We start from the raw sequence: 24,304 nt of genomic DNA, 5'->3' as shown, positions 1-24,304 counted from the left end.
AACTTAGGCCTGCTACCTTTTTGTAGCAGGGAAAGGCCTCCTTATCTAACACAAAGGGATTGAAGAGTAGGGAGGGAGAAGGGTGAATTGGTGTGTGGCCTGTTAACTCAATGATGTTTCTAAAGCCTGAATGGAAGAGTCAAAGCCACCCAAGTCAAAACAGCGCTAAGTCAACAGCTTGGCCGAGACAGCATGACCTGAATGGAAATGCAAATGGTTCAGTCCAATAACTGCCTTGGGGTGTCACTTGGTCCACCAGCTCTTGCCTCCCTGGAACCCTTTCAACTGCACACAGAACAAATCACCTTACTAGACCCGACCCAATATCCAGATTCCAGGGAAAACCCAACATGTACCAATTCAAATTAATGGAACACAAAAATTATGAAGTGGTAGTCCCAATTAAAAAAAAAAAAAAGAACATTTACTCTGCTCAAGGTTTCCCTACAGGGTCCTTTTAATCCACTAGCCATGTGATTTTGCAAAAGCACCAGCTGTGGTCCTGCAGACAAGTCTCACGTTCAACAGGGAAGAAAATTCTTTCCATGAAGTGCTGTTGTGGACATGTCCAGCTTCCAACCACCAGACAACACGGGAGTACATAATTAGTTTGTTTTCCAAAGGGGGAGCCACCTCATGCTTTTCTTCAAATTCAATCAAAACATATACGCTCTAAATAGAAACACGTTCATTTGAAACCCCTTTGCATGAGCAGCTGTCTGGGCCAGGCCTGGCCGAAGAGCCTAATTCTATTCATCTCTGCACTCCAGCTAGTAAAAGCTTGGCTTTGTTCACTCCCACCAGCAGAGGCGGTCAGACTCAATTGGGCAAGAGGCCTTAATGATCTGAGGCAGGTGTCCTCAGAGGCTGCCCAGGTGAGGGGGTCAGCCTGTGTACCATGACTCACTCACTTGTCCTTAGTTTACAAAGCCCTGCCCCGCGCAATTAATTACTGCCATTAGTGTGCTCACCCACACAAGTGAAAGGAGTCTGCCCAGGCCTGCTTGGGGCTTTTGCTACTATTCAAGAGCTCAGAGGACAACCAAGAGCCACTATTTTCAAAAGGAAGCAGGGGCGGGGCAGGGCAGGGGGTTGAAGCACTCTCTAGAAACTCTACAAAATAAAATCATAATAATATGAAAGAAATACACAGCTGCTAAGGGCTAATAAAGTAGGTTGCCAGAAGCACAAAGATGGCCTCTAGGCAAATGCTCAACAAAACTAACAGACTCCTATTCTCAAGTTCCCAAAAGTCAGGAGAAAGTTGTACTCCTGTCCGTAATGAATTTTAAAATGTCAATGCAGGAGACAAGCCAAATGGACAGAGAATAAGAATCACCCCTTATGTTCATTTCATGTTTTTCAGTCTCTAAGCCTCGGCCCACATATCACCTCATTTTATCCCCCACAATCTGGAGAGGTAGGGAGGTGAGAACCAATAGCTCCATGTGACGGGTGAGGAAAGTTCAGAGGTTAAGGGACACACCCACAGTCACACAGCTAATGGATGTGAGAGCCAGGGCCAGAACTCAGGTATAAAAGCAAACAGAGCTGAAGCCACAGACACAATCAAAGTTGCAGAGGTGGTATCACAAGTCCCAGAGGAGTGCAGCTGGATGCAACCTAGATCAAGCTTTGCCAGACAGGAAATTGGCTTTCCATGGCCTGGAAGGAAGATTGAGCCCTTTTGCACAAAAAGCTCCTCGCCATTGGCATTGGAACCCATTTGTGATGCTCTGTTTACTCTGGCTAGACGGGCTTCACGGTGTTTCTAAAACAGACCTTCCAGGACCCCAGATCTTCTCACGGATGCAGAAATTCTGCCCAATAATGTTTTCTGAACCCTGTCAAGTCTTGCACAGAGAGATCCTTCTTTAGAAGTAATCAATTTTTACCTCTGTGTTGGCTTCAGGATCCATTTGGGTGCGCATTATTTTATTGTAACCTGCCTTATTCCGGAAAGAATTCCAAGAGGCTGAATTAGCATCCAGGCAATCTTACCTAAGGTGGGATCATTTTTCACCATAGTGGTGTCTGTCCAACAGGCACTGAAAGGGAACAGCTGCTTCTCTGTAACCTAGTGGTCAAGAATCAGTCTTGGGGTTCAAATCCCAGCTCAGATATTTGTGATCTATGTGGCCTGGGGTTCATGACTTAAATCTCTCTGAAGCTCAGTTGCCTAGTCTATATACTAGGAATAAAATAAGATTAGATTAGGGACGCTTGACTGGCTCGGTGGTTGAGCATCTGCCTTCGGCTCAGGGCATGATCCCGGGGTCCTGGGAACGAGTCCCACGTCAGGCTCCCTGCATGGAGCCTGCTTCTCCCTCTGCCTGCGTCTCTGCCTCTCTCCCTGTGTCTCTCATGAATAAATACATAAAATCTTTTTTTAAAAAAAGGATTAAATTAGATCATGCATTAAGACCATTTAGTCTAGTGCCTGGTGTACAACGTGTGCTCATTAAATTTTAGCCATTAAAATTATTAGCTGTTTTGCTTGGACATTTAAATGAGTTATCAGGGATGCCTGAGTGGCTCAGCGGTTGGCTGAGGGCACTGAGTCCCACATCGGGCTTCCTGCATGGAACCTGCTTCTGTCTCTGCCTCTCTTCCTGTGTGTCTCTCATGAATAAATAAATAAAATCTTTTTAAAAAAATAAAAATAAATGAGTTATCAATCATTAAATAGTGAACAGTGACTGAGGCGTGGCAAGTGCTAGGTTTTACCTGCTATAATAACAGTAATATGTAAGTTAGTATTATATTTAATCAATAATATATTATATTAATGTTAATACCTGTATTGTATATAAATAGAGTATAATAACAGAATTGCTGTTGTTATTATTATTATTATCTCATTCTGCTACCCTCCTTACATCTTACACTGTAGTCAAACTCTTCTCTTCTTTTAATTGGGCTGAATTCCCATTTTTGGTTTTGTCTAATAACTTGGTTTCCGTTTTGAGACTCAGATCAGGAAACATTTCCTCAGGAAGTTTATGAAAAGTCCCAAGGATGAGAATGGTGTCCCTCCTCTGTGCCCCCCGTGACACCCTGTGTGCTTCCCCCACCACAACACTCACCACACTGTCTCCCATACCAGACCAAATGCTCTCCTGGCATAAAACTGTATCTCTCTCATTCCTCTCCCCCCTTTTTTTTCATTCCTCTCCCCTTAAGGGGTAGCAGAACGCAGGCACAGATCCAGTTGTTGAGGAAATGATTCCTGATGGCAATCACAGTTTTGATTATGATTACCAATGACAAAGTAGCTTGCCATTTTGTCTGAGAAATCCTACTGAAGGATCCCAGAGGTAAAAGTTATCCGTAGTCAGGCTTTGGAAGGGAACAAGGAACACAGGTTTGCGTCCTGACTCCTTAGGATGAATGCCACCTGTCTCATCCTCGGGTAGCAGCCGGGGTGCAATGCTGGTGAAACCCAATCTGTCACCCCAGATTACGGGACAGGTAAACCAAATCAAACAAGACTGCATTACAACAGAGCTAGGTACTAATAAGTTAGCTGAACCTGGCTAGTCCAGTTGACAAGAGTCAGAAAGTCACCATTCTGAGGCTCAAGAACTAAGGACAGCGCTAGCTCTACCAGCAGCCAGCTGGAGCAGTTCGTGGCTCTTCCACCTGCCCCCACACAAATATCCCAGCAAGCATTTCTGGGAGGCCTGCTAACCCAAGTCTCAGTAACAATCATTTGCCAAGCAGCAAGAACTCTGCTCAGCTATAGTCCTTAAAATTCCTCTCTCTGTGTCTCTCATGAATGAATAATTAAAATCTTAAAAAAAAAAAAAAACTCAAAGAGAGAATGAGTTCCTGGCTGGCTCAGTCACTGGAGCAAGGGATTCTTGATCTCAGGGTCACGACTTTGAGTCCCACATTGGGCAGGGAGCCTACTTAAAAAATAAAAGGTTTAAAAAAAATAAACTCAGAGAGAAGAGCTACTGTTCTTCCCATCTTACATATGAGGTCACTGACTCAGGTTAAATGACTTGCCTAAAGGCAAAGAGGCAGTCAAAGCCAGGTAGGGATTTCCAATCTGGAGCTACTGAAACCAAGAGTCCCCCTGACAGGCCCTAAAGCTCCTATTTGTCACCATGTCACAATGCTGCCAGTTGAGTCGCTCGGTCAGGCACTGGAAAGGCTACGCAGACAAGTGAGGCCATAGCTTTTTTCTCCAGGAGCTCTTGATCTAGAAGGACACACAAATACATTCACAGACTACATCGTGACCAGCACTAGAACAGAATTCATAAAATGGGACAGGATCCCCAGAGAAGAGAGTGATTAGGTATAACTGGCAGGAATTGGGGAAAAATGATATCTTTTGACACAACTAAATCTCAAAGGCTAGGCTTCTTCCTCAGACTTTACAAACCCAATTTATTTTGCTCTCATTCAACCTTCTTCCCCACTTCATCTCTCTTCCTTCCTTTAGCCTGTGAAGCAGGCATAGCATCTTTAAGCCGCCCATCCCTTCATTCTTCTTACTGGCATTTCCTCGGCCACATTCCACTCATTGTTGGAGAACAGATTTGAAAGAGGGATTGGGGTTTGGATTAGATGACTTTCATTCCTACCAACTGTGAGAGCTGAAGATTCCCCGAGGAAAGTGCTCAGAGGCAGAGAAATCCTCAAGAGCAGAAATCAGCAAAGATCGACCCAGCACAACCATGAACTCACTTTTTAAAAAAGTTTAATTCCATTATAGTTCACATACTGTGTTATATGAGTGTCAGGTATGCAGTCTAGTAATTCAACAAGTCTATGCATTACTCAGTGCTCATCATCAGTGTACTCTTTTTTTTAAAAGATTTTATTTATTTATTTATTCATAGAGACAGAGAGGGAGAGAAAGAGAGGCAGAGACACAGGCAGAGAGAGAAGCAGGCATCATACAGAGAGCCTGACGTGGGACTCGATCCAGGGTCTCCAGGATCATGCCCTGGGCTGCAGGTGGCACTAAACCGCTGTGCCACCCGGGCTGCCCCATCAGTGTACTCTTAATTCCCTTCACCTATTTCACCCCCCACCTCCCCAACCATGAAGTCGCTTTTTTTTTTTTTTAAGAGAGAGAAAGCACTGGGGAAGGGCAGAGGGAGAGGGAGATAGAGAATCCCAAGCAGTCTCCACACCCAGTGTGAGGCCGACCCAGGGCTCCATCTCAGGACCCTGAGATCATGACCTGAGCCGAAATCAAGAGTTGGACCCTTAACCAACTAAGCCACCCAGGCGCCCCTGAACCTACTTTTTAAAACTTCAGAATTGCTTTGCTGTTTTATATACAACCAGATCTCAAGCTAGAGTTGCCAACAGCTTTCTTTCAGTTTTTAAGCTGTGTACAATTTTTAATCACTTTCATAATTTAAAATGTTCCTTACAATCTTACAAGTGGGGGCCCTCTTTATGTTCAAGTGCAAATGTGATTCAAATCAAGGCCAAAGGTTGAAACAGTTAAGTTAGAAATCAGCCCTGGGTTCAATGCTGCTGTTAAGTGCAGCAACATGCCCTTGCTCTTCCCCAACCCTCAGGTTTCTAGTCTAGTCCTGCAATATGGGGGCATTTAAAACAGAAACCCAGAGGTGATAGTCTTTTCATTCTTGTCCAGGCCCCTATATACACCAAGTTAACAACAGAAATGTTGACAACTAGGTAGTGATTATCTAATTCTAAAATGTTATCTAAATCCAGTAATAGGATTAAAGGTATTCCAACCACATGTCAACCCCTAGCAAACCCCAGTTGGCCAGTGGCCATTTCCATGGGCTGCTCTTTCCTTTAAAACAGCTCATCCTCACAAGTAACAAAACAAAAAAAGAGCTAAATTGGACCTTGTCATAATTAAAATGTTTTGTGCTCCAAAGGATACCATCAAGAAAGTGAAGACAGGCCACAGATTGAGAGATAATATTTATAAATCATATATCTGATAAAGGTCTAGTATCCAAAATATATAAAGCATTCTTGTAACTCAAAAATAAAAAAGACAGCCCAATTGAAAAGTGGACAAAAAATCTGATTAGACATTTTCCCAAAGAAGATAAATAAATGGCCAATAAGCACATGAAGATGTTCAACATCATTAATCATGCTCTTGATCTTGGGGTTGTGAGTTCAAGACCCACGTTGGGTATGGAGATTACTTCAATCGATAAAACTTTTTTAAAAAAAGGAAAATTCCAATCAAAATCACAATGACATACTACTTCACACATATTAGGAAGGCTGTAATAAAAAAGATAGTAACACGTGTTGGTAAGGATACAGAGAAATCGGAACTGTCATACACATTTCTGGTGGGACCGTGAAATGGTGCTGTCACTCTGGGAAACAGTTTGGCAGTCCCTCAAAAAGTTAAACATAGAGTTAACACAGTTCCCATACGACCCAGCAATTCCGGTCCTAGGTATATACTCAAGACAAATGACAACATACGCCCACACAAAAACCTGTCCATAAATGTCCATAGCAGCATTATTTATGACAGCCAAAATGTGGAAACAACCCAAATGTCCATCAAATGACAGATAAACAAAATGCAGCATATCCATGCAATGGAATTGTAGTCTGCCAAAAAAGGACTGAAGTATTGAGGCATGCTATCACATAGATGAACCTTGAAACCATTATTATAAGTGAAAGAAGTCAGACAGAAATACTCCAGATTGTATGATTCTATTTATATGAAACATTTAAAATATTTATTCAGGTAAATCTAAAGAAACAAACTTGAATCATAGTTACCTAAGGGGTGGGGGATTGAGCAGTCACTGCTAAGGAGTACAGGGTTTATTTTTGGATTGATGAAAATGTTCTGGAAATAGATTGTGCTGAAGATTGCACAACTTTGAGAGTACACTGAAAACCACTGAATTGTACGCTTTAAGTGAGTAAGCTTTAAAGTGTGTGACTTCTATCTCAATTTTTTAAATGTGGAAAAATAGCTCCATACCCAAGAGCCAGGGTCTGTGGGGCAAAACTGGACCAGGGATGCTGACAATCTTTCCATGTGACAGAAAGACTCACATTCAGCTGTGTTAGCAGGAATTTATTGGGTACATACTGTGACAGATTAATGGAAATCACAAAGAGAAGCAATACAGTCACTTCTGAGTTCTAATTACTGGGGGCTGAATTAGGTCCCTGAGCCATCTGGAAGGATCCCTCCAAACTATCCAGCTACATACCCCAATACCTCTCCAAATTCCCTGGCCTTCAGTCACTCTGGACTGTTGTTCTTCTGTGAAAACTCCATTTCCCCCTCACTGTCTTTGTTCATGCTATGCCCTCCTCTCAAACTAACGAGATCCAATTTATCTTTGAAGTGTCACCAGATGCAAATTCTCTCCTATGAAGTCGTGCTTTGGTACATTAAAAAAGACTCCGTAAGTATTTGTTGAGTGACTGAACAAATGAACGGCCTCAGTTATTCATCCCTCTGAATGGAGTTGAAGGATTAAAATTGCCCATAGTTAGCGTAAGCCCTTGTTGAATTTCTCTAGGAGTTGCTGAGGCACTACAGCGGATAAGCAAGCAGGCCTGGGGGGAGGTTATGATCCTGGAAGGGAGCTCCAATTCATATCTGAGTTTCTCATAGAAACAACGGAAGAGCATGGCCAATCTCAGCCTTAGATCCACTGGGACACAGGATGGAAGACGCTCCCATACAGACCTGGCTCCCAGAAGCTTAACTGACATTATGCAAATTCCCACCTCATTCTCTCCCAACCAGGCAAGCATATCAGAATGCAAGTGAATGACAGCAATATTTTCATAAGGATGACTTTAGACTAGGTCTAATTCACTAAAAGGGGCAATCATTCACCAACTCCAGACCCTTACATATCAGTAAGATCATATTACTTGCAATCCAATTCCCAACTGATTATGACACACCAAGGTGCAGCCACACAGATGAGGACCACTGGTGCATCAAGAGGTCACATTTCTGGAGAAGAGCCAGAATGGCAAACTTGCTATGGAAACAGCCACAAACCACAAATGATCTATTGGTACAAAAAAAAGTGTCTAAAGAGCATGTAAAACATAACTTTAACAGATTATGCAGAACTCAACCCCATAGAACTGTATTTAGTCTAGGAGACGGTCTATCACAGAGCCTTCCCTCATCCTGCCTTACAATGTCTCCTCATGTTTGCTGCAACAAATTCAGGGGGGGCAGGAATACTATTGAGTTCACAGAATTCAAAAGGGCTTCACTGGGGAATTTCACCTAGAACACTTGAGACGATTTTGTAGGAAGACGATCAACTGGTGATATTTTTAAAAATTTGACCCAAAGATAACAGTTTTGCTGTCTTTTTCCCTCTAAATGTTACATTACCTGCTAGCAGGAATAAGAATTAACCAAACAATTTATTTGTCTTTTCTGCTGCCTTCAAAGCACAGTTTCTTCTTTCTCGAGCTGTCATCTCATTCAAAATCAGCAGCTTTAAAAAAAAACAAACAAACAAACAAACAAAATCAGCAGCTTCAAGTCTTTGCGGTGGCGTTATACAAGTCAGCCCCCCTCCCTTAAAAATGCACAAACCAACCCGTTTGCACAGAATTTGGCATCTTTTGATTCTTCGAGACTTGTCATTTCACAAGATGGAATAGCCTCCAAGCTCTGGCTTGATGATGGCCAAAATCAAATGTGCACCAGCCTAAGTTTTGATCCCAGATCCACAATACGGAAAGTATTTCTACACTGGCCTTACAATGGGAGATTGCAACCATCATCAGAGCCCTGCTTTTTTCCTTTTTTATCATCAGTTAAGAATTGAATACTGAGGGCAGCCCGGGTGGCTCAGTGGTTTAGCGCCACCTTCGGCCCAGGTCATGATCCTGGAGACCCGGGATCAAGTCCCACGTCAGGCTCCCTGTATGGAGCCTGCTTCTTGCTCTGCCTGTGTCTCTGCCTCTCTCTCGCTCTCTCTCTGTCTCTCATGAATAAATAAATAAAATCTTTAAAAAAAAAGAATTGAATACTGAATGATTATTAAGTAATAGGACTAACCCTTGTAAAAACAAACACAGCAGGACTCACTCCTCTAAATGTTGATATTATACCTTAAATTTAAAAAAAAATCCTACAAGCCTCATCTCTGATGATCAATCTTTGACCAAGGCAAAAATCTTTTTGCAAGGCAAAAAGTATGAGTTAAAAATCTATGCATCCTCGTTTCCTTATATTTCTGGAATCCAAAATGTTTTCTGTACATCCTATATACTCTGAGGCAATATATAAAGTTAAATACATAAGATTTAAGATGTTTGCATATTATTTAAAAACAAATTTCTCCTTCGTAAGCCCTGTGGCATCTGATCACCCTGACTTCCATCTTAACTCTGCTTGGTAATTAGCTACTGAAGTAACCCCACATATTAATGTCAGAAGAAAGACAGCCCCGAACTTCTCACATTTTCCCACTATTCACTATGGTTTTTTTCCTCACTTGAATTTGACCCAATATATTTTCTAAGCCTTCTTCAATTATATCCCCTTCACTCTTCCCTGTTATAAACTATAGCATTTCTGTGATTCTAAATAAAGTTCTTATTGCTAGTTTCTTCAGTTGACTTTGTAAAACAGATGTTTGTGAACATTCACCCAAACTTCTGCTTTTTATTGTGGGCATGCTTTAGAATCTAGTCTAGAGGTTTTCAGATTGCTTGCATATTTTCAGGCATTAACTGTGTAGAAGATAGTTTTTCTGCCTCCTTTTCCTTCAAGTGATGGAGAAAGGGCCAAAGGAGGATTAGAATGGCTATATTTGCTTAAGAAATCAGGCAAGCACATCATGCCATGACATAAATCAATGAGGTCTGGATTTGTGAAGTGTCTCAAGTTACTTTTTAAGAGGATGACTTTGAAAAAGCAAAGAATACATTTTATTGGGAATCTTTCCCTTGGTTTCTTAGACATGAATATGATTTGGATTTATCTGTGGTCATTTATTTAACAACCCAATAAGTAGTAATTGAAGGCTTCCTATATGTAAACCCCCAATGTGGGAGACATAGAGATACTTAAAACATGGGGCCTGGCCTTAAAAAACTTGGTGTAAAGAATACATATACAGAGGATTAAGGGAATTTATTTATACAAATTTTAGAATGGTTCCTGGCACTTACTAAGGGTTATATACATGATAGATGATAGATAGATACGTAGATGATAGATAGATAGATAGATAGATTGATAAAAATAAGTAAGAAAAGGCAAATTTTGCTAAATAGAGACACATTGCTGATGGGGAATTGAAAGAGAAGAGATTTATTCTGGCTGACTCTTTCTGGCAAGGCATTGTGGAGGTTTTAGCATTTAAGTAGAGCTTTAAAGTGTGGGTAGGACTTCCCTTGAAAATCATGTTGGGGGCAGCCCCGGTGGCCCTGCAGTTTAGCGCCGCCTTCCGCCCAGGCGTGATCCTGGAGACCCAGGATCGAGTCCCAGGTCGGGCTCCCTGCATGGGGCCTGCTTCTCCCTCTGCCTGTGTCTCTGCCTCTCTCTCTGTCTCTGTCATGAATAAATAAATAAAATCTTAAAAAAAAAAGATTTGAAAATCATGTTGGAAGGGTAGAGAAGTAGTATTCACTGGTGCCAACACAATTCAAACAGGGAGAGAGGTAAAGCAGAATGTGGAATACTGGGACTCTGCTCCCTTCCACCTCTGACCCACCCACTTAACCTGGGAGCTCCACTCTGGCTGTTGTCGTTATTCGGTTCCATTTGAGTTTTCCTTTGAACTACAGGTGCTGCTGTTACAATGAAGTTTAAAAACTACTGGGTAAGATTATCTTAAAGTGCCCTTCCAGCACTAACCTTCTATGAGTCACAGACCATAAACAGAAAGACCTTGTTTCACCAAGCACCTCAGCAGAAGAAGCAAGCATAGGAAACTAACATTTACTGAGCATTTACTGTGTACCTAGGGTATGGCACATATTACTATTAAATCCAAACAGCAAGCCTTTTCGGGTAGACACTATTATTATCCTCACTTTACAGGCAAGAAAACTAATATTACAGCACGTAAATAACTTTCCCAAAGGTATGCAGCTAATAACCTGGTGGAGAAAGGATTCAAACTCAGGAAGCACAGGGCCAAAGGGCAAACTCCTATTTACTATTCCGTGCCACCCTAAGCGCATCAGCGCTCACACATTCAGAGCAAGGCTGGAAATATACACGCTTATGCCAACCATAGTGTCACAGCCATTTTGGGCACAAATACTTATGTTAGAACCATCTCTAGAACTGGAAGCACTTTCTTCTGAATGTCCTCAATTTCGGCCAATCCTTGCCATCGGAGTTGGCAATTTTTGAAAACAGCCAAAAGTGACTGGAAGTCAGGTTTCATGAAAAAGTACATGATCAAACTGGGCAAGGTCAAGACGGTCAACAGTACGGTGTGAATAAGAGGGTGTGAGGCAGATGTCCCTACACAATGCACGAATCAGCTCACAAGTAGCATCCCAAAGACAACGATAGTCAAGTTGTTGGAAAGTACATCTAGGTCCCCAGGCTGACTACCTTGAAAGACAAAACTCTTGACCATGTAAAACCTAGTGTATTTTTTTGTTTGTTTTTTTTTAAAGGTCTCAGCAGCATCCCTGGAGGAACAAACCCACATCTCCCCTCTGCCTCTCAGCAGTTGAACAAATATGGTCAAGTCTCCTAACATCCCTGGAACAACAGTTTTCTATAAATTGGAGACAATAATGCCCAACGTGGAGAGCTGTTTTAGAGATTCCCCCCGAGAAAGGAGAGAAAATGAATGAAAATATCAGTGAGGGTGACAAAACATGAGAGACACCTAACTCTGGGAAACGAACAAGGGGTAGTGGAAGGGGAGGTGGGCAGGGGGTTGGGGTGACTGGGCGATGGGCACTGAGGGGGGCACTTGGCGGGATGGGCACTGGGTGTTATGCTATATGTTGGCAAATTGAACTCCAATATAAAAAATTTTTTTAAAAAAGATAGAGATTCCCCCAAAAAATGTATAAAGCAACTAGTACCTTGCCCGAACCTAAACGGCCACCCCAAAAGGAACAGCTAATATTGTTCTGAACCATCTATTAAATAATCTCTGCAGATTTGGGAATTTGAGATGGTTTTTAGTTCAAACCAGATATGTTTTGGAGTTTTTCCCCAAGTGCCACAGCTGAGTAGTTTATCGTCATATGGCACAGCATGTTTAAGCACGGTGAGTAAGAAATGAGTATGCCGAAAACAAATAAGGCTCCTTAAAAACATTTATTGAAAATGCAATCCATCCCCACAGTATTTAACTCATTCAAGCTGCTAATAAATACCCTTCTAGTACCTGGGAAAGCCTGGTTTCGAGAGAAATTTTCTGACCACAATAATTGCATGTCTTTCATAGCAGTCGTCTTTCAAAACAACTACAAAGTTTCTATGCTGGTAAGAAAGCAGGTGAACCGGAGAGAGAAATGTAAAGCTTTGTGCATACAGCTTGTTTTCCATGACATGGGAGGTCTGCTTTTGAAAGCAAGCAAAGTGTTCATTTATTAAGAAAAAGCAGTTCTTTGGGCTCCTGCTAAGTGTTTTGGGGCTCAGCAATTATCCAAAACTCAGATTGCGGATTCAAACCTCCCTCCCACCTACTCCCCCACCTCCCTGCAAAGCAAGAAATCTTACTGTGCCTGCATGACGCCTTCATCCCTGCAACCTTGCCGCATGTTGGGCCGAATATTATGGGAAACAAGTCACAAAAGCGAAAAGCTGAAGGCAGGTGCAGGAACAAGACGCTGTGCTCCTCGGAGAGGGCCTTAGGTAAGTAGCTACAAGAGTTGTACATGCCAATCAAAGACGGGCAAGGGTCAAGCTCCCTTTTGTGCACAAACAAAGACTAATTGCATGTTCATAGCTGTAGAGTCTGCGGGCACTAATTCGAGAGAGGAACTATAAAAACCTTGGACTCCCGCCTCCCAACAGTAGCCAAGGCAAAGCGGAGGGCTGGAGGAGCCTGGTGGCTGTCAACCAGCTGGGCCTCTCCCTGCCTTCTCCACAGCAACCAGAGGCTCCCACGTGGCTGCCATTTCAGAAATGAAAATAAGCCATTTTGTGGAAACTGAAAGGATAGCTGTGTGTACATAACGCCAAGCCAGTGAGCAGCAATGGAAAAGGCTCCGAGCCACTTAGCTTCCTTTGAAGCACAATGCCCAATACTGTTGGCCTTGCTTTTTCATTGAATCGACCAAATTAGCTGGCTCTTTTGACATCTTGTAGACATGGCTGGTCAGTAGTTGTCCTTTTCTCACATTCACAAACAAAAGTCTGTTAAGGTGGTTTGGTCCCGTAAGGAACCATTCTGAAGCAGGTTCCTGTTCGGCCCGAGCAACTGGAGCTTTTGGATTTATTAGCAAGAATAGCTGACGTTCATAGAACATTCTCGGTTCCCAAACACGTGCATTCATTCATTCTCTAAACATCTCTGGCCACTTCTGCCACGGGCAAGGCCCTGTTCTTGGCTCTATGGAGAAAATGAACGTGTTAGCCAAGAGGGAACCCTGCTCAGTAAGCAGGGTGGACCTGGCCATGCCCTTTTCTGAAGAAACTCAGACCCAAACAGTGAAGTGACGTCCCCCACCACACAGCCTTGTGGCAACAAAGCTGGAAGAGAATCCAGATCCTCCCACCTCTGTTCAGTGCTTAGCCGCCTGTACCCCCGGCCTTGCTATCAGTATGCGTAAGAAGCCCTCCAGCAAGGGCAGTGAACATGCTAGAACATAAGGATCCTCAAGTTGCACCTTTTCTCACTGCAAAACAAAACAAATCCCTCCTTTACTGAACTCCATCAATAGAGTGGATAAAAATGGTGTTGCTCTGGGCAAATTGCAGGAGGGGACACTGGTATAGTGGATCCCAGCTCTTCCACTGACATGTTATGTGACAAATACTGAACAAATCATGTAATCTCGAGGCCTTAGTTCCTCCATCTGTAAAAGGAGGGAGTTGGAGGCCCTAAAGGCTGGGAGTTCTAAACTGGGCTGATGATCACAGACCCAGGGGGGTCTTGTTAAAATATACATTTCAGGCCCTTCCTCATACTTTATAAATTATAATTCCCAGGGAAGAGGACCCAGGAATCGGCCCTGTAACAAGCTCCTTAGAAGATTCTCCTTCATGGCCAAGATCAGGACTCCTGCATGAGAAAATGTTCAGTGTCTGGCTGGCTCAGGAAAATCCACACGCAAAACACCATTAAGTTTTGAGAAAGAATTCCAAGGAGACGGAGCCTAAAGAGGCAACTCATTTGTTTACTCATTCATGTGTTCCAACAGTGTGAACCATTTTCTCTTAGCTGGTTTCTGTACTGGTCCCGGAAACACAGATGGGACTAGTAGAAGAGTCCTTGTTCTTAAAGAATCTCCAAGTCCATTTGTAGAAATAGGTCTGTCAAGGAATTAGCACAAGAATGTGAACGGTGTCTGGGACCACTCTTTGAGAACCACTGACAAGAGCAGTTATTAAACTTTTTGGTCTCAAGTCTTCTTCAAATTATTAACAATTATTGACAATTTCAAAGAGGTTTTGTGTGGGTTGTACTTCTACAGGCACTATATTAGAAGTTAAAATGGATATTTAAAATATATTTATTAATTTACTTAAAATAACAATAAACACATTACATGTTAACACATTTTATGAAAATTGACTATTTTTTTAAAAAGTGAGTTTAGGGGATCCCTGGGTGGCTCAGTGGTTTAGCGCCTGCCTTTGGCCCAGGGCATGATCCTGGAGACCCGGGATCAAGTCCCACATCAGGCTCCCTACATGGAGCCTGCTTCTCCCTCTGCCTGTGTCTCTGCCTCTCTCTCTCTGTGTGTGTCTCTCATGAATAAATAAATAAAATCTTTTTTTAAAAAAAGTGAGTTTAAAAAGTGGCTTTTTTAACATTTTTGTAAATATCTTTAATACCTGGCTTAATAGAAAACAGCTGGATTCTCTTATCTGCTTCTCTTTGTTCTGAAACTTATTTATTTTTCCAGCTTTATTGAGATATAAATGATGTGTAACATTATGTAAATTTAAGGCGTACAACTCGATGATTTGATACATACACATATTGTGAAATGATTACCACGATAAAGCATAAATCTCGTGTGTGTGTGTGTGTGTGTGTGTGTGTGGTGATAACATCTAAGATCTACTCTGATAGCAACTTTCAAGTATATAATAACAGTATTGTGAGCTATAGTCACCATGCTATACATTAAATACCCAGAACTCACTCATCTGATAGCTGGCAGCTTGTATCTATGACCACCAATGTCTCCCCATTTCCCTCACCTCACAGCCCTTAGCAACCACTATTTTACTCTCTGTTTCTAGGAGTTCATCTTTTTTAGGTTCTACATGTAAACTACATCATACAGTATTTACCTTTCTCCGTCTGGCTTATTTCACTCAGCATAATGCCCTCCAGGTTCATCCCAGTTGTCAAAAATGGCAGGATTTCCTTCTATTTTATGACTAAATAATATTATATGTGTTTTATGTGTATCATATGTATTCTTTATCCATTCATCCATTGATGGACATTTAGTTTGTTCCCATGTCTTGATATTAGGAATAATGCTGCAATGAATATGGGGTGCAGATATCTCTTCAAGGTACTGATTTCAATCAGAAAGGGAGACAGAACATGAGAGACTCCTAACTCTGGGAAATGAACTAGGGGTGGTAGAAAGGGAGGTGGGCGGGGGGTGAGGGTGGCAGGGTGACGGGCATTGATGGGATGAGCACTGGGTGTTATTCTATATGTTGGCAAATTGAAAACCAATAAAAAATAAATTTATAAATAATAATAATAATAATAAAGCGGGCATGCCGACCGGGAAAAAAATTAAAAAGATACTGATTTCACTTCCTTTGGATATATACCCAGAAGTGGGATTGTTGGATCGAACGGTAGTTCTATTTTTAATTTTTTGAAGAACCTCCATACATTTACTATGGTTGTTGTATCAATTTACATTCCCGCCAACAGTACATGAGGGTTCCCTTTTCTCCACAGCCTTGCCAGTCCTCATTATCTCTTATTTTATTTTATCTTATTTTAATTTTTAAGTAATCTCTATACCCAACGTGGGGCTCAAACTCACGACCCCAAGGTCAATAGTCACATGCTCTACCAACTGAGCCAGCCAGGTGCCCCTCTTGTCTTTTTGAAACAGCTATTCTGACAGGTGTGAGATGCTATATCTCATTATGGTTCTGATTTGCATTTCCCTGATGATTAGTAGTGTTGATCAGATTTTCATGTATCTGTTAGCTATTTGTATATCTTCTTTGGAAAAATGTCTATTCAAATCCTCTGCCCATTTTTTTTGAAGATTTATTTATTTGAGAGAGAGAGAGGGTGTGTGCATGAGTAGGGGAGGGGCAGAGGAAGAGAATCTTAAAGCAGGGAGCCTGATGCAGGGCTTGATCCTATGACCCATGAGATCACAACCCAAGCTGAAACCAAGAGTCAGATGCTCAGCCAACTGAGCCACCCAGGAGCTCCTGCCCATTTTAAAAATCAGATTATGGGCAGGGGCGGGGGGTGATTATAATTGAGTTGTATGAATTCCTTACATATTTTGGATTATTAACCCCTTATCAGAGAAATGATTTGCAAATATTTTCTCCCATTCCATAGGTTGCTTTTTCATTTTTTTATTGTTTCTGTACAGAAGCTTTTTATTTTAGTTTAATGTTGTCCCACTTGTTTATTTTTGCTTTTGTTGCTTGCATTTTTGGTATATATCCAAAAAATCATTGCCAAGACCAATGTCAAGGAACTTTTTTTTCTGTTTCCTTCTAGGAGTTTTATGTTTCAGGCCTTATATTTAAGTCTTTAATCCATTTTGAGTTCATTTTTGTGAGTGGCATAAAACAGGGGTCCTGTTTCATTCTTTTGCATATGAATATTCCAGTTTTTCCAGTATCATTTATTAAATAAATTATCCTTTCCCCATTGAGTAATCTTGGCTTCCTTGGCAAATGTTAGTTGACCACACACACATGGGTTTACCCCTAGATTCTCTATTCTGTACCATTTGTCCATGTTTGTTTTTATGCTAGTACCATACTGTTTTGACTACTGCAGCTTTGTAATATAGTTTGAAATCAGGAACTGTTATTTCTCCAGCTTTGTTCTCCATTCTCAAGATTGCTTTGGCTGTTCAGGGACTCTTGTGGTTCCAAACAAATTTTAGGATTTTTTTTTATGGCTGTGAAAAATGCCATTGGAATTTTGATAGGGATGGCATTGAATGTATAGATAGCTTTGAGGATTATGTACATCTTAACAATATTAATTCTTCCAATCTGTGAACATGGGATATATTTCCATTTTATTTGTGTCTCCTTCAACTTCTTTCATCAACATCTTACAATTTAAAAAAAAAAAAAATCTTACAATTTTTGGTGTACAGATCTTTCACCTCTCCAGTTAAATTTATTCCTAATTAAAACACAAAACAAAAGATAAAAGAAAAAAGAGACAAACCAAAAATCAGACTCTTAACTACAGAGAACAAACTAATGGTTATCAGAGGAGAGGTTGGGGGGTATGAAATGGGTGATGGAGATTAAAAGCACACTTATCATGATGAGGACTGAGTAATTGTTGAATCACCATATTGTACACCTGAAACTAATATAATAGTGTATGTTAAGTATACTGGAATCAAGAAATAATTAATTTAATTAAATATAAAGCTCAAGTAAAAAATTTCTTAAATTTATTCCTAAGTATTTTATTATACTTGATGCTATTATAAATGATGGATTGTTTACTTTGCTTCTTTTTCAGATAGTTCATTGTTATCATATCTGCTTCTAATTTCAATCTCTGGCAATATATTTTTACTGATGTATATGAAGGAAATCCAGTCTCACACAAATATGTGTTTTTGGAAAAGAGAGCAGCATTTTAATTACCTTTTGAGACAATTGTGGATATTGTTCTTTGGTATTAACCCAAAACTCAGAAAGTGATAGTTTCTTTTTTTTTTTTAGAAAGTGATAGTTTCTTAAAGGTAATCTGCAATGTGGAGTTTGAAATCATATCAGTGAACTTTACATATTCTGTTATACCAAAGTCCATTGATCTGTTTTGTATTTTTTTAAATTTTTATTTATTTATTTGACAGAGAGAGAGATGGAGAGGAAGAGCATGAGCAGGGTAAGGGGTAGAGGGAGAGGGGGAAGCAGACCCCCTGCTGAGCACAGAGCCCAACTTGGGCCTCGAACTCAGAACCCTGAGATCATGTCCTAAGCCAAAGGCAGATGCTCCACTGACTGAGCCACCCAGGCACCTGTCTTGTATTTTGCATTAATCTTTGATTTGTGCATGATATCATAATATTGTACATTGATCATTTCAAAAATACTGATTTCTGAGTTGTGAAGATCTTCCAAATATTTACACTTTTGATTATACAATATTTTTAAAAATCACATCTGTTAATATCATCACTAGTAGCATCAGAAAACTGTTTCACTACTGGGAAACTGTCAAGCAAACAGTGGTGGACACAGTTTTCCAAAAATTCTAATTTTGCTTGAAAGCTCCAATTTCATCATTGGCAACAAATACTGTCAGCTGTTTTCCTTGTAATGACAGACTTACTTTGTTCATTTTTGAGAAAATATCTGCCAAATGTCCAAGTCTGAATAACCATAGTTTTTCCATCAGTTGTCCTTTCAAGTAAAAAAATGGTCTTCCATGGGGGAAAAAAAAAGTAGCTCATTCAGTATGCAATTCAAACAACTGCACAAATGCTTTCCCTCAAGACAACCATTACATTTCAGTGTGCAGAAGTGATTTCTGCATACAAGTACTTAAGAGCCGAAATTTAATAAAATGAATATTTTTTGTACTGCTTCATCAAGGACATTCTTAAAACTGGCTTTTTTCACCCGTGAGTGGTGGTGAATTGTACAATGACTGCTAGCATAGCGTAGTGCCCCTGCCTTGATTCATGCTAACATGTCAGAAGCTTTATCCACTGTTGCTTTTGCACCTTCCGTGCAAATGTCAACACAATGAAAAAGGCATAGAAAGTCTTAGTATTATCATAAAAATACTTTTGGCTTGGGGATCCCTGGGTGGCGCAGTGGTTTGGCGCCTGCCTTTGGCCCAGGGCGCGATCCTGGAGACCCGGGATCGAATCCCACATCGGGCTCCCGGTGCATGGAGCCTGCTTCTCCCTCTGCCTGTGTCTCTGCCTCTCTCTCTCTCACTGTGTGCCTATCATAAATAAATTTAAAAAAAAAAAACTTTTGGCTTTGCAAACCCCCTTAAAGGGGGGAACCCTGAGTCCATGGCCCATGTTGGCAGAAGCATTGAGCAAGTGCATCCTGCATCCAAAGTTTTATCTCACTCACTTGCTCGCTCACTCACAAACCTTCATTAAACACCTGCTGTGTTCCAGGCCTCCCACAGCATAGTTATGTTTTCCACCATTACAATCGGCTATTCAGATCAAGTTTAGAGGCTAGAACTGAAACTGAACTCTTCCTCCATACTTGTATGGGGAGGGGGGTCCACTAAGGTGACTGCAAGGGTGGTATTTCCCAATACAGCCTTCTCTATCCAGACCCAACACAGACTTGATGACTTCCAGGAAGGGGAGGACAGTTAGCCACAACCCTAGCATTTCACTCTGTCTTACTTTATACAATAAAGTAAGTCTATAGGCTTTGTATATGTTGTATGTATTATATATATATATGTATATATATGTACTTAATATTTGGTATATATACATATATAGACTTTATATATGCTATATAGTCTATATATATAGTCTGCTATATATAGTCTATATATATAGTCTGATATATATATATATAGTCTATATAGCATATATAAAGTCTATATATGGGTAATCTATATATTTTGAATCATCAAAAAATGGGAATATTTTTATAGCAATTATGATGCCAGTTACCACACATTATTAACATGTTTCTTTCAGAATCATGCAGAGCAAAAAAAATAAGTAAAATAGTGCACAATAAATACTTTATAAGTGTAAAATAAAATACGTATGTCTCAGGCACTAATCTAAGGATGAAGGTCAGTTTATTTATTTATTTATTTTGTTGTTTTTTTTTTTTTACTGAGTTCAATTTGCCAACATATAGCATAACACCCAGTGCTCATCCCGTCAAGGACCCCCCTCAAGTGCCCGTCACCCAGTCACCCCATCCCCCCACCCACATCCTTTCCACCACCCCTTGTTCGTTTCCCAGAGTTAGGAGTCTCTCATGGTCTGTCACCCTCACTGATATTTCCCACTCATTTTCTCTCCTTTCCCCTTTAATCCTTTTCACTATTTTTTTATATTCCCTAAATGAATGAGACCATATGATGTTTGTCCTTCTCCAATTGACTTACTTCACTCAGCATAATACCCTCCAGTTCCATCCACATTGAAGCAAATGGTGGGTATTTCTCGTTTCTGATGGCTGAGGACTGTCCCATGGTATACATAGACCACATCTTCTTTATCCATTCATCTTTCGATGGACACTGAGGCTCCTTCCACAGTTTAGCTATTGTGGACATTGCTGCTGTAAACATTGGCGTGCAGGTGTCCTGCCGTTTCACTGCATCTGTACCTTTGGAGTAAATCCCTAGCAGTGCAATTGCTGGGTTGTAGGGCAGTTCTATTTTTAATTCTCTGTGGAGAGGTCTCCTGTTAATTTAATATTTCTCCCCACATAAGTTAGGGATCTCTTGCCTCTTGCTGCTTTAAGGATTTTATCTTTGGAATTTGCAAGTTTCACTATTAAATGTCAGGGTGTTGAACGGTTTCTATTGATTTTTAGGGGGAGACCTCTCTATCTCCTGGATCTGAGTGCCTGTTTCCCTCCCCAAATTAGGGGAGTTCTCAGCTATGATTTGTTCAAATATGCTTTCTGGTCCTCTGTCCCTCTCGGCGCCCTCTGGAACTCCAATTAAACATAGATTTTTCCTTCTGAGGCTGTCATTTATTTCCCTTAACCTTTTCTCATGGTCTTTAATTATTTTTCTCTTTTTTCCTTCCTTGCCATCAACTTGTCTTCCATGTCACTCAGTCTTTCTTCTACCTCATTAACCCTTGTCGTTAGGACCTCCAGTTTGGATTGCATCTCATTTAATTGATTTTTAATTTCGGCCTGATTAGATCTAAATTCTGCAGTCATGAAGTCTCTTGAATCCTTTATGCTTTTTTCCAGAGCCACCAGTATCTTTATAATTGTGCTTCTGAATTGGCTTTCTGACATCGAATTGTAATCCAGCTTCTGTAACTCTGTGGCAGAGAGGACTGTTTCTGATTCTTTCTTTGTGGTGAGTTCTTCTTTCTAGTCATTTTGCTCAGTGCAGAGTAGCTAAAACGAGTTGTACTTGTTAGAAGTGCAAACTCTTCTCTCTGTAGTGTTCAGCTGTTCTCTCTTTAAATCTCAGGTTGAATTCGTAGGTTTTCAAGATAATTTGAAAGTTATCTAGGTAAAAAAAATTAAAATAAAATAAAATAAAAAATAAAAAGAAAGTTATCTAGGTAAGTTGGTGGGGACAGGTGACTTGAGGACCCTACTCCTCTGCCATCTTGCCCCGCCCCCTACAGGTCAGTTTAATCTCACACTTCTGTGGCATGTTTAGCATAAAAGCCTCATGTCTATTGGGGCACCTGGCTGGCTCAGTTGGTAGAGCATGTGACTCTTGATCTTGGGGTTGTGAGCTCGAGCCCCACATTAGGTGGAGATTACTTTCCAAAAAGCCTCAAATCAGGGAGCCCAGGGGGCTCAGCAGTTTAGCGCCGCCTTCAGTCCAGGGCGTGATCCTGGAGACCCGGGTTCGAGTCTCACGTCAGGCTCCCTGCATGGAGCCTGCTTTTCCCTCTGCCTGTGTCTCTGCCTCTCTCTCTCTCTCTCTCTCTCTCTCTCTCTCTCTGTCTGTCTCTCATGAATAAATAAATAAAATCTTAAAAAACAAATAAATAAAAATAAAAAGCCTCATATCTATAATGATGGCTTACTGCAATTAAAAATAGATCAGAAAATTGGGGCACCTGGGTGGCTCAGTGGGTTAAATATCTGACTCTTGGTCTTGGCTCAGGTCCTGATTTCAGGGTCATGGGTTCTAGCCCCACATTGGGTTCTATGCTGGAAGTGGAGCCTACTTAAAAAATAAAAAAATATATATATCAGAAAAAAGCTGGACATGGATTTTTCAATTAGTGTGGCAGAAGGCTTAAAACCTATCAAAGTAGAAGCTGCAGCCAGTCTTCATTATAAGAAAGACACCTCCAAATTCCAGAGTCTTCTAAAGTCTTAATGACAGGCTCTCTATTCTTGCTTCTGTTCTAAAATTTTTTCTCATTAGATCTTCCCCTTCCATCCTCCTTGCCTCCCTCGCCATCTGATGCAGCTACATAAAGCCCATCCAACTAGTTACTTTGACACAGTGAATTATATTACTTTCAGCAAAGGGTTGCAATTTTTCTATTAGTGCAAATGTGAAGTATATCTTGCACATTGTTGACACGCTCATTATTGATACCTACTGTTTCATTAAAATAAGACAGAAACATTTAAGTACAAATCCAGGAACATCTATTTTCTGGGGCAATGCTCCATGGCCCATTTGTTCTGGAATGGGATAAATGCTGAAAGTTACAAGGTATCATCAAAAGTTTATTTACATTCATTGTCTGCTTGTTTCCCACACAAATATATTCTGTGTTTAAAATGTATAAAGCCAAGCCAGGCCTTCTCACGCTGTTTGCAGTAAAATATGGCTTACCACGTCTCTCTGAGGAACCACTGACAAATAGGCTCTTGTTGTCCAACTTTCGCTCTGCTGAGGGTAATGATTCAGTGGTTCAGAAGGTTAATTCCTAGAGATAGTGTTGTCTTTGGCTTGAACAGATGTTGGTAGTGCTTTAATGTGGTTATCAAACTAGACTGCCCTTCATTCTTTGCTCTCGGGAGCCCAGGGCATTGTTCCACAAGGCATTCCAGCCCCCCCTCTATGGAGATCCAGCAGAGCTGAACATACCACAGCATTACTCCTGCCAGCACAGGCTCCTCTGGGGTCACTGTGGATATTGACAATATATAGCACAGAAATTGATAATGACAGACTTGATCTTTAAAAGATCTGTAAATATTTGTAAGTGCAAAAAAAGATTTAGAATGTCTTTTGATGCTCAGATTCAATAATTTATAAAACTACTCATTCATTAAATGTTCAAATCCCTCAGTAGTTCAATGGACCAGCCTCTCAATGCTTTACTATATGTTCTAATATCTTCTTGTCCATATCAATCTCTAAAATGGAATAACTGCCTGTATAATCAGGGTGTTTGTGCTCACTAAATGGAATCAACATTAGGCAAGAGTCCAAATACCAAGCAAGTTCAATTTTGCTGGTGCTCATATGTAATAATAAAATCCACCATCACTACCTGAGTGGAAGAGAGAATCCCCTAACCTAAGAGATCATTTCCACCTGAGTACAGATTCCTATTTTTCTGGAAAATTGCTGTCAGTGCAATACCATTGAAATGGTGGCAACCCAATAGCACAGTGCTGTTTCAAAATCAAACTTGTGGGCACCTGTGGGTGGCTCAGTCGGTTAAGTGTCTGACTCTTGATTTCAGCTCAGGTCATGACCTCAGGGTCATGAGATTGAGCCCCATGTTGGGCTCCGCACTGGGCATAGAACCTACTTAAGATTCTTTCTCTCAAAAAAAAAAAAAAAAGAATCTTTCTCTCCTTCTATCCCTCTCCTCTAGCCCTCTCTAAAAACAATATTAAAATAAAATGATTGTAAAAAAATTTAAAAATCTAACTCGTGGTGGTTGATAACTTACTATGTGTGCTTAGGCACTACACAAAAAGAAATACAAGAATTTCCTGCTCTTATGGAATTTCGTCATGTTGGGGACCCCAGGGTTACATCTATGAAACAATTCAAGAGCAATCAGTAGGAAAATGACTTAGTGTTAAAACAAATGGTATGGTTCTAGATGACAGTTGCCAGTAAGGAAAGTGATAGTGATAGTAATTGATATTGATGTTCAAACACAGCTTTATTGAGGTCTTACTCTGAGCCAACACTGAGTTATGCCCCGAGGCTACAAAGATGAGTAAGACAGAGTCCTGCTCTCAAGGAGCTCATGGTTCAGTGGAAGAGACAGTCTTGTAAACCAGTCATTTCAGCACAACAGTTAAGGGTTAAATAGAAGTCTGTAAAAAAATTCTGGGGGAGCCCAA

General features: G+C 40.8%; 1 long non-coding RNA gene across 1 annotated transcript in view; it reads right to left on the bottom strand.

Annotated features, from left to right (window-relative positions):
* Positions 1 to 24,304, bottom strand: part of LOC121482877 — a 309,951-nt gene that overhangs the window by 132,635 nt on the left and 153,012 nt on the right. Inside the window, exon 6 of the long non-coding RNA XR_005985649.1 lies at positions 8,360 to 8,465. This is a non-coding gene — a long non-coding RNA (uncharacterized LOC121482877). The remainder of the gene's footprint in view (positions 1 to 8,359; positions 8,466 to 24,304) is intronic.

The sequence above is a fragment of the Vulpes lagopus genome, chromosome X (assembly GCF_018345385.1).
Source record: "Vulpes lagopus strain Blue_001 chromosome X, ASM1834538v1, whole genome shotgun sequence".
NCBI lineage: Eukaryota > Metazoa > Chordata > Mammalia > Carnivora > Canidae > Vulpes > Vulpes lagopus.
Note: the sequence above shows the minus strand (reverse complement) of the source record. Positions and strands in the feature narration are given on the sequence as shown.